Consider the following 14950-nt stretch of genomic DNA (forward strand, 5'->3'; position numbering starts at 1 on the left):
ACTGACTTGTCCCAAGCCACATTGGCAATACTGGGGCTGAGATTGAAATCAAGGCTCTCCAGCTACAAATCCAGTGCTTTTTCAGTATCTTGCCCATTTTGCTTTTCTGTGCTCTTGTAGATGACCTTGGGCTGAGATTTTGATTTCTCACTCATTTACTACTGAGTCTCCAATCTGCTGAACCTCATCTTTAAGTAACTGCTCTACAGCTGCTCAATGTGACTAGAAAACAAATCTCAAAATTCATTAGATTTCACTCCTGTAATTCGGGTAAACAGTCTCAGCTGGGTCCTCACGGCTGTTCACAAACCAATCTCTCTACTCTTCTCTGATCTCATCCCTCTTAAGCTGGTTTCAACTTTTTTCCCCTCTTCCTTTTCCAGTTATTCTGTAATTCAAGCACTTAAATAGGGTATTGTAATATGCTACTTTAAGGAAACATAAATTCCTCATATTACATGTATTTGCTTATTTATGTATATTTTATATCCTTAATTGCAGTTGCAGATATGGGTTTTTCTTTTGGAATAGAATAAGAATAGGAAAATATACTCTCTTCTTAGTATTGATGGTAGAGCTTCCTTCACCTTACTTAGGCTTAAAAACCTTGTCAGTTTGTGACCAGGAGGAGTTTGGCTAACAACGAAATTCAAGGATGAGGTCTTTCTTCTGGTGTGAAGAGAGCTTCTAAGCAAGGTATGATTGTCCCCTTATCCCACCTTCAAAAAAAAAAAAAAAAAAAAAAGAATTTTATCTGCTCCAGAACTTGGAGTTCTGAACTTTGATTTATGTTTATAGCTTCAGAAATCTTTCCTCTTCTTATGTGATCCAGAACATTAAGACAAATGTTTGCTAGAATCAGTTCTAATTAATTGGAGAAAGCTGATTGTTAAATGTTCAGTTGGAATATTCATACTATGGAATTGCAAGTGTTATAAATCAGGGACTGATTTATTGTTTTGTTGGTTATGTAGACTTAAGATGGGAATGGAAAAATATTAACAACACAGATTAAATTTTAAAGTGTTTGTGCACATATTTTTGAGAGCCAGTTATTAAATATTTACCAGCACACAAATGTATTACAACTACTGTCTCAGAAACAACAAAATTTAATAGATTTGAAAGGACCAACTTATCAATATATTTTCTCTGCTAATAGAAAAGAATTGTCATTAGAATGATCCAAAATTCACATGTTTTGGGGTTGGAATGATTTGCCCATATATTTTTAAGTGGATGTCTCCAATTCTGTTTTGCTTTGGGCTAATATGAAAATTCACCCACTAGGCTGGATTTTGAGTCCACATACACTGACTGGGAAATGGGCAAAAGTTGGCTGAGTGATGGTTAAGATTTGATCTACCATTAAAAATATATTTTGGATAAATGACCAAGAGAAAAATTTTAAGTGCAAGTAAATGTGTGATCATTCTCCATATAAAGCCAAGATTGCCAAAAATATAGCAGATGCAATCTGCTGTCTTATTTTAGTCTTCGTCTTGCCATGTTACTTGTCATAGGGAGGAAGTTGATACGTGGCATTATTCTGTTCTGCTCCCCGAGGATCATGATTGATAATGTCTTTAGATTTCAGTTTATTAGATCTTATTTTCAGTACAGATAGTCCTAAAATGTAATTTCTTTATAAGCAAAGCCTTTTCCTATCAATATTCCACCTGAAGCATCAGAAAGGAATCCAGTTTGCAAAAGTCCACTCCGAGGGATTGGTTTATACACTCGCAGCCCTTGTCTGACCTCAACTGTCTTGGAATTTTAAAGTAAAATTGAATGCAATGCTGCTGGGCTTTGATGATGATGGTTACTAGAAGTAACGAACAACTGACCCTTTAATAAGATTTAAAACTGGCTTATTGAGCTGTTAGGTTGTCAGGAGTAATGAGATTTCACTCTCATTTTCTCACATCTCTTTTAATTTAAAGCAGGGCTGAAAAATATTTTGTTTTTAGGGAAATTTAAAAAAAAGATTCATGATTCTTTCTCTTGGATCTCCTACACTCATTACAAAGTTATGAAGATACATAATGCTTAGGATAAACTAAAGGGTCATAAAACATTTTAGTTTAGTTAAAATTGATTTGAAATGTGTGCAGGAGAGTAAATTTTAGTTAGCCTTCAAATTAATTTCAGCCCCAAGACTGCACTGTACTGGACACGGTAGTTCTTTAAATTAAGGATAGCATAATTAAAAGTGCAATAAATTGAAAGAATTACAGTATTTTATATAATTTCTATGCAGCCTTGTCTCATTGTCTAATCCTGCCCTAGCACTGCAATGAATGGGGATGACTATGTTCTGGCTTTCAGTTCTATTATTCTTCACTGTAATCATCCCTTTATTATAATACTTCTCTGTGAGGGTACATCGATCAGGAAATGCCTATTTATTATACTCCTAATGGTCAGCTAGTGAGAGAATTATGCTAACCTGAATAGAAAATGTACTCTTAATAACTTTGAGATAGTTGTTGGAGTAAGGCTAACATGGATGAAAATCGGACTTGCAGGGATGCTGCTGCTTGATTTTGAAACCTTCCATTTTCTAGACAAACTGGAAAACAGACAAACTTGGAGCACAATATTTGACTGAAGACTTGGAACATTTTCCTGGGGAGGGACATTCTGAAAAAAATAGATGTCCATCTGATAAGTCATTGAGCTGAAGAAGTTTCTACATGACACGGCTCAATCATGCTTTATGCTTTCAAATGGCTCTTTCTGGAAATTAGAAAGAATGAAAGTTGAAGCATGAACCACATTCTATTTAAGACTTTGACTTCAGAAGCTGCTTATTTTAGACCACTAGATTCCAGATGTTTAGGTTAATGGGCATCCATATTAGCACTTGCATTTTTAAAGCCAAATAAGAAAGTCAAAAGAGTTATTTTTCTCCTAATAGTTTCTATGTGTTTTTCAGTTTCTTTGCAGTATTTACCAGTATATTAAAATGTCCTATTATAAAGGAAACTACACAGACCTAAAAGCCCATGTAATCTCACACCAGTGACATTTTATGTGAAATTTTGGCTTGGAAAACTGTACCTAGTGAGTACTAGAAATTCTTTCATTTGCCAAGTACCCCTTGTGGAATGGGGATGTTGTGAATATATTTTTAAAATGAGAAACTTAGACATACACCATGTAAAGTAAGAAGATGGGGAAGGGAGACATTTGAATCTCTTTTCTTTGGTAAGAAAAAAGATAGATTGTTTATTATTTTCCTGAAGAAATGATAACAGAAAATAGTTTAAGTCTAGTTTTATGGGAGGATTTTGGAAGTGGGGCAATTGATGAAGTTTGAAGAGGGGAAGATAATGGAGAGAGTGGCAATAATTCCTAGTCATTTAAAAAAGAAAGTAGGTAGATTCTGTTCTTATCTGACCTTAATTTTAGCACTGGGAATTTAGGAAGCTTTTTACCCCCATGGGGATGGGAGAAAATGTGAAGAATTCTACAATCTTGCCACCCATCATGATTCAGGATATTCAAATATCCTGCACTATTAAGTACCAGTCTGCAACATAGAATCATTGAAATGAGAGGGTAGATGGGAAATTTCAGCATTAAATTCATCATTTTCAACAATCTTTATATCTTATTGTTTTCAGATTGCCTTAACTTACCACTTGATTTCTGGCTTTGGAGAAACATAGCCTTTGTCTCCAATCCCTGCCAAATGTAAAATAAAGCTAATTTTCAAAAATCCAATTTTCAGAAATTTAAAAATAGTATTATTTTTGAGCATAGTCTTATATGCCTGTAATTTGTGCTGTTGGAGAGACTGAGGCAGTGGATCTTTTGAATTTAGGAGTTCTAAACTTCAGCAGCTTTGACATCATTATGGTGGGTTTTTAGGAGTAGGAGACACCAGATGACCCAAGGAGAGGAGAACCAGCTCAGGTTGGAAAAAGGGTAGATCAATGCTCCTGTGCTGATCAGAAGTAGGATTTGGCCTGTTAGTAGCCTTTTCAATTTCTGCCTGGCTGATGAAATAAGTAGACCTAGTCTTAAAAATATAATAATATTACAGTACTTCAAGATGATTCCTTTGATTATAGAGATGTATTTAATTAGGCATTAAAATGAACTGTTACTTAAAAATTGGAAGTGATTTTTATTATTTCCATAATTCTTTTGCCAAATTAATTAGATATTGTCGACTAAACGTTGTAGTCTGAAAGTATCAAATTAATGTAAATGACATTTTGTATGTAAAAATTAAAGGGGAACCATTTCAGAGATTTCATGATTTAATTTGAAAGCCAAAATGGTTCTCTGTACCAAAATTAAAGCTGTTATTTAAAATTGATGTTAAAACTAAAGGACAAACATTACTTCAGATTAAATGTTAAAGGACAAAGATTAATGGTGAAAAATCTTTAATTAGTAGGAAGGAATTGAGTAGAAAATGATTAACTTGTCCCTTCATAAATCTTTAATGTTAATTGATTAGTCTGTTATACCTAAAAATATAATCAGCAGACTGTAAATAAGATGTGTAACCTTCCTTAATATTGAAATAAAATATTCCATCACATATTTGACGTGTCTCATCTCCTTTGTGAGAGGCACCTTATTCTGTAATAGTAGCAGAATTTTTCCTGAGGAGAAAGAAACCATGTTAGGCTCAGTTTGACCAGGCAAAGTTTACACTCTTGTATTGTAAAGGGTCTAGAATTGGTGTCTGGAATTATCTTTTCAGATGGAATCTAGATGTCTTAAGGTATTCCATGAGAAGGTCATAATAGATGCAGAAATTCACACCCAAAGTCCAGTTGGTTGTAAAAGGACAGAGTAAAAATTTGAACCCTGGGCCTCTATCACTTTCCAGGGGTCTCTCTACTATAGAAGAACTGTATACAAGGAAAATCTTGATATTAGATAGAGTTTACCTTTAGTAAGACTTTACTAAATGAGTGTCCTTTGTTTGAATATGTGTTCCAGTATTTGATATGGAAAATATGATTGCTAAATATATATATATATATAAATAATATATAATAAATATATATAAATAATATATATATGTATATATGTATATATATATATATGTGTATATATATATATGTGTATATATATATGTATATATGAATAGCCAGGTGACTCAGTGGATAGACTGCAGGGGCTGGAATTGGAAATATCTGAGTTCAAAGCTGGTCTCAGGTCATTCCTAATTGTGTGACTTTGGGCAAGTCACTTAATGTTTGCCTCAGTTTTCTCATCTGGAAAATGAGTAGAAGAAGGAAATGGGAAACCACTCCACTTATCTTTGCCAAGGCAACCCCAAATGGTGCTCCCTTTTTCTAGACATTACATAGATAAACTTGGATCTTTCTGTTAAGAATAATTAAATGCTATAATTATATAATCACAATACATATGTTATAATACAGTGAGTAGATTTTTTAAAATGTCTTTCTCCAATCTGTAAAAGATACCCTGTTCTTCTGAAAAGAGCACTAAACTTGGAGTGAGGAGATTCATATTTAAACATACTTAAAAATACCAATCTCTTGAAGAATGGTCTTTGATATTTATTTTTAAACTCCATAGCTATATTTCCCCTTTTTTTTAGAGCACTTATAAAATGTGCTCACTTGATTCTAAGATGAGAGAGTTATCAAAAACTATATGCTCTTTTTATAAATAGAATATAAATTACATTATATGATCTTTCAATTCTGATGAAGACTAGATACTAAAGAGAATATTTTTACCAAGCTTAATATACAGAAGAAGTTGGTGCTTTTTTATGTCACAGACCCTTTTTGGCAGTCTGATGAAACCAATGGATCTCTTCTCAGCATCATATTTTTTAAATGCCTCAACAAAATTCATAAGGTCACAAAGGAAATCAATACAGTTATCAAAATGAAAAAAAAAATAAAAATGTCTATAGATCCCAAGTTAAGAATCCCCAATATAAGAATTATACAGATATCCAGCATTTTACCCATTGGCCCTTACTGCAAGGATCACTGATTTCATTAGTGTGAGTATTTTCTATTTTGCCATTGCATATTATTCAGTAGAGAATCTTTGAGAGTTGATACAACCACAAAAAGCTGATCACCTTTTGTCCAGTCTTGTGGATATCTCAATACCTAGTCTGATTCTTGGAAAGCAAGCCTGAAGTCAATCAGGACTGCACATAAAGCATCTCTATTTTGACAGTATACTCTTCCAAAGTTTGTTCTCTCCTGCACTTGCCTTAGTGGAGGCATTTTCCTTAGGTGATACAAAATAATAGATAAAAGATGCAAACGTTTTTAAGAGACAGAAAACTCCAGCTATTTAAAAAGTTATATATTAGCTGCAATCTGTGAAATTTAAAAGTCCCAAGGCACAATGTTTCTAACACCTTGTGCTCACTGAAGGAGGTTTGTAAGAGAACATTTATTTTAAAACCTTTTTTATTAATATCTTTTATTTTTCCATCACCTTCGATTCTAAATACATCTTTCTTCTTCCTGGTCTCCAGGGAGCAATTCCTTGTCACAAAGAATAAAAAAATTATGAAAAACCAGAACATGAAAAAAAATAAATTCAGCAAAACAAACCAATGCATCAATTAAACCCAACAGTATAATAATGATAAATAATAACAATAGCTAGCATTTATAGTGGATTTTAAGCTTTGCAAAGCATTTTACATATATCATTTCATTTGATCCCTGCCACAATCCTATGGAATAGGTGTCATTATCACTTACACTTTATAGAGGAGAAAACTAAGACTGAGGTTAAATGATTTTCTGAGTTGTCTAGCTAGTAAGGATCCTTGACGGAATTTCAAATCAAGTCTTGCTGATTCTAGATCTAGCACTTTATATACAATGTCCCTGAACTGCTTCATTTTACATTGATAGTTTCCTCCCTACCTAGACTCTTCAAAGAAGGAGGGGAGGAACACTTTCTTTTCACTTCTTTAAGGGCAAAATTTGATAAGTATAATTACACGATGCTGTTGAATTTGTGGTATTGTTGTCAATACGTGTATTCATTCCTGTTCAGCTTACTTCACTTTTCATCAATTCATTTAAATCTTCCCATGTTTTTCTGAATTCTTCAGTCATCATTACTTAAACCACAGCATTATACCAGCATATTGATATGCCATAATCTGTACATTAACAAGTCAATGTAAATCTACTTTTTCCTCATTTCATTTAAAATATTTAAACAGTTATGCTAAACATATTTTGTTTTCTTTTAGTTTTTGAACACTTGATAGAATATTCTTGGCAATAGAATCTCCAGGTCAAAGGAGATAGAACATTTTGAATAAGAATTAAGTTCAATACATATTTATTGATTTCACATAGTAGACTCTCGATAAATGCTACTTGACTAAGTGCCTGTATGTGCAAGCATTCTGCAAGTTGTGAGAGTTCATGGGATCATTTATTGACAACTGGAAGGACTTCTGGGGTTATCTAGTCCAAATTCTTCATTTTATAGATGAGGAAACATATAACTTGTCCAAAGTCATATAAATAGTGACAGGATTTGAGTCATGAGCTCCAAATCCAAATCCAATTTTTTTTTCCTACTCTGCTGCCAAAATGAAGAAGAAATTGTACTTTGTGCTCAGGGAAATGTTAATGTAGTTAGAGTGCTCTATAATAGGTCACTGGATTTTTGTTGTTCAGTCATTTCAATTGAATTTGATTCTTCATGACCCCATTTGGATTGTCTTGGCAAAGAGACTACATTCCAGAGATCATTGTTCATCCAAATAAATTCTCACACCTTCATTTTCTAAAAGAGTTTATCTCCTATCTACAATTTCCTTTTTCAATCATTTGAGAGATGAGGAAACCATGGCAACTAGTGTCCGAGGCCAGATTTGAACTCAGGAAAATGAGTCTTTATGACTTCAGACCCAGAACTCTATCTACTGTACCATCTAGCTGTCCAAATATTAATGTTAAAATTATTATTAGAATGAACACTGAGGAAACATGAAGTGATATAAACACTTTAAGGTTTGATAATTAGGCAGTTTGTTGATCACACACATGCTAATGTATGGCTCTCACACCTTTCAGACCCATGAGCATCCAACCATAATCATGGCATCCAATGACAATAGTGAACCATTGGATGTACCGTTGGGCGCTGAGAGTCCAGCTCTGCTAGGTCTTTAACTTTGCATCTGATTGTTGGACAGATTCACCAGGACTGAATGGGAGGGAGAACTTCAGGAGAATCAATCAGAGGGTTACCTGGATTGTGGATGGGGACCCTCGCAGATCCTCATCAAATTGCAAGGACTCTGTAACCGTGAAGTTTGATTATTTTACATAACCGAATTAGATGAAATTTGTTCAATTGATAGTTTGCTAAACTTGCACTCCAATATCTAGATTTAGTTGACCAAACCAATTGTTGAATATTTAAAAAACAAACAAACAAACAAACAAAAAACCTTTCTGGTCTCTAAACGGGTCAGCTATCAAACAAGGAGTCCTTTCTGTCAACTAAGATCTAGAAATAGCTCAGTGCTCACATTTACAATTTCTAGAAATGCTACATAGCATTTTCTATTGGTGATAACGGGACACACAGTAGGTAAGATGGCATTTTATGAGATAGATACCTGCAGAATTTAATTTCTTCACACCTATATCATTGCAATAACCTGATGATTTGTCTCCTTGTTTCAAGTCTCTTCCCATCCAATTTCCTCAGTAATCAAAATGATCTTCCAAAAGTTCAAGTCTGAGTGGCCCTTCTATTTCAATAAACTCTAATCACCTCTAGGAACAAATATAAAACCCTCTATTTGCTATTCCAAGTCCTCAAAAACCTCTCCATACTCTCTGTCCCCTCCCTAACTAATGACTCTGGTCTTTTTGCTGCTCCTTGAACAAGAGCCTTTATCCCCTGACAACCTGGCATTTTCAGGGCTGTCAGCCTTGCCTGGAATGCTAGTCCTTTTCTTTATTGTTTCCTGCCTTTCTTTTCTTCCTTCAAGTCTTAACCACAATCCCATCTTTTACAGGAAGCTTTTCTTAATTCCTTCCATTCCACGGCCTTTGCTCTGTTGATTATTTCCACTTTCTCCTATGGATGGCCTTTTAAATTAATTTTCATTAAATTAAATTTATTAATAAAATTCTAACACTAGCAATCAATTAAATAATCAATAATAATGATAATAATAAATAGATTAAATTAAATTAATTTAATGTTTTGATGTTGTTGTTTGCAAGTTATTGTTCCATTAGATTGAGAGCTCCTTGAGAGCAAGGACCATTTTAAATATTTATATCCCCAGTGCTTTTGCCCAGTGCATAGAGATATTAAATAAATGTGCCATTGGTGAGAATAGTGAATGGTATTTATAAGTGTTAAAGGCAAAACAGCACCATTAATCAACGAATCTGTCCCAGGGCCATTACTTAGGGGACCCTGTGTTTTGACTAGTTCAGGAGGACAGCCAACTAAGGGGTAGGAAGGGTGATATTAGAGAAGAAGGAGAAAGGCAAAATAGCATATTAGAAAAAGTGCAGGACTTGGAGCTTCAAGAAACCTGGGTTCAGATCCTGCATCAGCCCTAGTTAGCTGTGTGAACATAGACAAATGACTGAAAATCTCAAAATTTCATCCTAAAAATGGGGATTTTTATAATACTTGTACCACTTACCTCACAGAGTTGCCAGAAAAGGTCACAGTAAACCTGGAAGCACAAAAGAGATGTGAGTTATTATTCTAGTTGCTACTAAAACCCCCTCAGGCTACATTCAGATGTAGTGGGAATTACCAAAGAAATAAATTTCCAGTAGTTAATTCCCCACATTTCTGAGTTGCAGAGATCATTGCTTCTCCAGATAAACCTTCATTTTCTAAAAATGTTTCTCTCCTACCCATAAAATCTTGATATCACTAGGCTAGGACTTTGACTACTGGGGAGTGACCTGGAAGACAAGAGTGGGGATGAAAGGGGGGAACATGAGTGCAGATGTGGGAGGCAAGTTGTGTGGTCTATGGTTAGAGTATATGAATGTGGGAAATAGTTGTACGTTCTCCCAAATGGAGGATTTGTGGATGAATCTGGATGCTTGGGGAAAAGGGAGAGCCTTCATCAGAAACCAAATGATCCCAAGAGGTTCCAGCAGGTACAAGCTTTTGTTGAGTTTTCCACAGATAACCATGAGGTAAAAGGTACTAAAAAAATTTTTTTTAAACTATTGAATTATTAATTCTGAAGTATATTTTCCCTACTTGCTTGAGGGAACTAGATTATAATTTCCCTGAAATCCATCAAAGGTTGCATCCATTGTTGTATGGAAGTAGAAAATTATATTTTTATTTAATTGCCTTCTGTTATAATTAAATTTTAATTACATATTTTTGCTAAAAGCCTTGCAATTCTTGTGTGGACTGAGATTAGCAGAGGGCGCTGCTTGGAGTGGGGTAATTTTATGACCGGCATAATTCAGTTACACTCAATCTAGAAAAGTAACAAGGGGTTCCAATAGTCAGAACTGAAAATAGAAACTTCAGGGGCTTAGTTCTGTGCATAAAATTGAGATGACTCTTTTACTCCTATTGTTTTTGTAAATTAAAACATTTTTATTGCTATCTTAGAACTTTTCTTTCTCTTTCAGGCTACTCTTGATATTCAACTTAAAATGTCATCTATGTAAAATGAAGGCTGCATTAAATGTTTTCTCTGATTCTCTCCAGCTCTAGTCCATGATTCCAAGATCATAAATTCATATGCACATCCACATATTGTTTACTGTCATGTACTGTAAATATTGTATAGCTGAAATTCTTTTCTTTCTGTTTTTTTAAATAAAAGTCTTTGAGAGTAGCTATTTTTTTGAAATACTTTCCCAGACTTTCTCTATTAATAAGGAAAAAAGACCCCACACATTCTCCTTTCAAACTTGACCAGAATTTCTGTTACCTTTATCACATTAAAGGTACCTTAACTGTGAAATAAAGTGTAAATTAACAAGAGAAACATATCCGCTTGATTCCCTAACAAGGGAGGGGAGGTTTCAACACCAGGGATCCAGCTGGCTCTTATTTTTGGCTTGCAAGTGTTGTATATTTTTTAGCAGTGCTGACAAAACTCATTAAAATGAATAATAAGCAAGGGATGAAAACAAGTACATTTGTAAAAGGAAAACATCACTCCTAAAGAATTCTGTCTGATTTATTTGGTTTAGGACATACATCAGTGCACATATCATAGTTGTGTATAACTTGATCTATAATCTGTATCTCAATAGGTTCTGTATCTTTTCCAAGTATAATCATTATAATTTAATGACATTAAGAACTTGAAAAAAATGACCCTATTTGTGTCCAAATGTAGTTAATTGTGGGATTGCGTTTAGGGCCTGACATTCACTAGGGCTGAAGAATTAAATTAGATATGTATTTTTTGTTAGTATTTAATTGTATGATCTAGATTAGAATTAGTAATGAATATGTTTTCATTAACTTGGAAACATTTTCACACAGTGTAATTTGTGGATTATGTGAAATTGCATAGTATTTTAGATGTAGTGAAATGTGATTTATTTGAAATAGGAAGGCAATAGATTTTGAAATTGGAAATCATTTTAAAATAGAAGCAACAACTATAATAACATGAAAAGAATATGTGATTTCTCCTTCTCTCTCTGCCCCAGAAATTCTCTAGAACCAATAGTGTTTTGGTTAATGCTTAGTAGCCATCTTTTCAAGGAAAAAAAGTAAGTTTAATCTGCATGGTGGAAATTTTCTTTATCACTTTGTTAAGTCCAGGAAAAACAAAAACAAAAACAAAAAACAAGCTCTGCTTTATAGAAATTTCCAGTTTCTTGGATATAAACCATGCCTGATTACAACCCTTTTATTAGTTAATAGATAAACCCTCTGGAGGTGTTTAAGGCCAATAAAAGGTAAATAATTTGCCCATATTCCCACAGCTAATGAGTATCATGGGTAAGATAGACCTCTGATTTTTTGATTCCATTTTTGATTTGATATTCAAAATGAGCTTATGGAGGCTTTTCCAAGTGTGGTTACTATACTAACTCCAGAATCGGCCCTTAAAGGAGCAATGCATACAAGTAGGACTTAATTACTATTAAGAAATGCAGGCCATGCAAAGGATGTCCCAATAGGTACAAAAACAATTAAACCACTTAAATTGCTCATTAGTTTCTCTTAGAAGAGATAGAAGTTGGTCTTGACATCGAAGCAAACCTTTGACTTGTTTTGACCAAAAAGTAAAAATGTATTGGTGGCTTCTGAACAAGCAACTCATTTTCCATCAGAGTTGCATTGCCATCTGCCATGTTCTTTTGCCAAACAATTGTTAATACACTGCTCCTTGATATAAGAGTGAAAATCTCCCTCCCTTTCCCCCTTTTCCCAATATACTATTGTGTGGAACGCTAGGAATATGGCATAAGCAAAAAAAGGGACTGGAAAAGACTAAAGAAAGTCTATCACTGTCCTATATAGCTACCTCCTTAGAGTTGTTCCTCTAAGAGAGTCTCTCCTGAGTCCTAGGCAATTCTACTAATTGAATGACATACTCAGGAGTTGCCTCTGCCTTTTAAGCAAGATTCCTATGGGCATATAGTAGGAGTGTACTTTACTGACCCCAGCCAAAGGCTCAAGCCTTGATAAGCTCATACAATTGATAATTGATATTGGATCTCATCAAATTGTTCCTCCCTGGGCAATTTAGCTTAATTGGTCTTATGCATAATAATCCCTTTTCTGTCTTTATGTCTTTACATGGATTGTCTCTCTGCCCCTCCTCATCCCCCAGCCCAGGCCTGGAAGGTGCTGATTCTTTACTTCTACTTCCTTCAGTGCTAAATTCAGTGTTATTTCCTACAGGTAAGTCTATTTTAATTCAACTCTCTTCCCAATTGCTAATAGCACACATATCACGCCCAAATATGTGAGGGACATTTTGTCTTAGCTGTATTCATGTTATTTTCTTTAAATAGGAGAAAACTTATTTAAATCAGGGAATATTTCATTTAGTCTTTGTATCTTGAGGATATACTATATTGCTTGGCGCACAGTAGGCTCTTAATGTTTATATCATGATTAAATGAAATATATTGCTCAGGATGTTAAGACAAATCCCTGGCTGTGCTTGGAGATTTATGCTTCTTTAGAGGGAGAACAGTGACCAAAATCATGAAGTCAAAGAATTCTAGGATTGTAATGGGATGTAGTGAGAAATGGGGAATAGTCCACTTTATGTAAAAGAGAATCATAATATAAAACTGAGAATGTGGAGTTGAGCCAGATTGAATTCCAGGCTAAGATATGTGAACTTTTCTAAATAGGCAAAAAAAAGATAAATTGAAGGATTTCCAAAAGAATTGTGACATACATAGAACATTGATAATTGATTACTAATATAATACATTAAGAAGGGCCAAATAATTTATGAGAGTATCTTGGTGTGCTATGAGATATATGATGGAACAAAGATTGTATTTGCCTTAGTTTCCAGGCTTGGATCTCTTTTGGGATTGATTTTGAATTTCATGACTTTATTCTAGACATATTGTTGAATGGGCTTAATGTTATATGTGGCTGGAACAAGAAGTGTACATTTTTGTATTGCATAAAAGTTATTGAAAGAGAATTGTGTGTGTTTACATCTATTTTGGGGCTCATGGGTGTCCTGAAAGTCTTAATGCAGTTTTACGATATTAACTTATCATGAAGGACTAGTAATTATTTTAGTACTTCCAAATACCTGGCAACAAGAAGTGAATTTAGGGTAGAAATAGGCAATGAAGCCATAGAGATGTAATTGCGCATATGATGAGATTATATAATCTGCCATGAGCCACATTTTCATACACTGGAAGTCTTGTTTTTTTTTTTTTTTTTTTTTTTTTTTAAAGATTGTTTTCTCCTAATGAACATAGTTAAATTCTCTTTTAATTGAACCATAAATAGAATTACCAGAAAAAAGCTTATGTTCTGCTGAAATCTTGATTTGATGTTCCTCCAATTTAGACATTCCAATAAAAGTTTCTGCTTCTGTCACTGCTTCATCTATTTGATTTTCTTTATCTGATTTTATCAGATTCACACTGGATCAGATTCTATTCCTCCCTAGAGAGGAGGATCTGTTTTATAAACACTTAGGAAATTATAGCTGAGAGCTTAGAGAGATATTGGCATTTCAGAGAAAAGGGAAAATTGGAAACCCATGGCAAACTTTGAATTTTGTTCTGAGGGTATACTTTATAATTTTATTTTGATGCTTTGTTTATATTAAAACAGAGCCTTGTTACAGGTGTTTTTAAGTGAATTTGTAGGTAAGTAAAATTTGGACGAGATTTTGTCTGAGTTTTTTTTCCTAAAATGTGGAAATTCTATTATTCTATGATTCATTGATTAAACATGTTTTTAGACATACTTCAAGGCATTCTATATTCACATACAACTCCATTCTGAATACAAGCTAAAGTTAAGCAAAAATTTTCTTTACCATAGAAGACCAATTGAAATGATTTAAATTCAGTGAAAGTAGTTTTTTGATTTATTTTCACTCAATTGCCCAATAAATGGATGGAACTGGCCAGATATAAGTATCATGTTGACATAGTCATAAAGAAGACTTGGTCTTGACTACAAGAGCTTAAGATTGTTGAGGAATTGATTTAGTAGTTTTTGCTTTTTTTTTTTTTTAATTCAAGGAACTCTTTATTCCTTTAGCTGCAAAGAAAGAATCATATCGTGCGTATACTAACAGGTGACAAAGGTAAATGCTATCTCAATTGAGAAAGGGCTTCTTATTTTATAGTCTTTCAGATGGATTTGAGAAAAAGTAGAACAACATTTCCTGTTGTATAAATAAATATATTGGAGATCACTATAGTAAATTAAGCACAAAAGTTTCTCTTCTGTTTAGACACCAAAGTTTTCCATACGAAAG

The 14950-nt window shown here is 33.8% G+C and overlaps 1 long non-coding RNA gene across 1 annotated transcript in view; it reads left to right on the forward strand.

Moving 5' to 3' along the window:
* Positions 1-486: 486 nt before the first annotated feature.
* LOC141546832 (uncharacterized) overlaps positions 487-14950 on the forward strand; it is a 59906-nt gene continuing 45442 nt past the window's right edge. The window contains exon 1 of the long non-coding RNA XR_012483432.1: positions 487-696. This is a non-coding gene — a long non-coding RNA (uncharacterized LOC141546832). The remainder of the gene's footprint in view (positions 697-14950) is intronic.

This window comes from Sminthopsis crassicaudata, chromosome 6 (assembly GCF_048593235.1).
Source record: "Sminthopsis crassicaudata isolate SCR6 chromosome 6, ASM4859323v1, whole genome shotgun sequence".
NCBI classification, from domain to species: domain Eukaryota; kingdom Metazoa; phylum Chordata; class Mammalia; order Dasyuromorphia; family Dasyuridae; genus Sminthopsis; species Sminthopsis crassicaudata.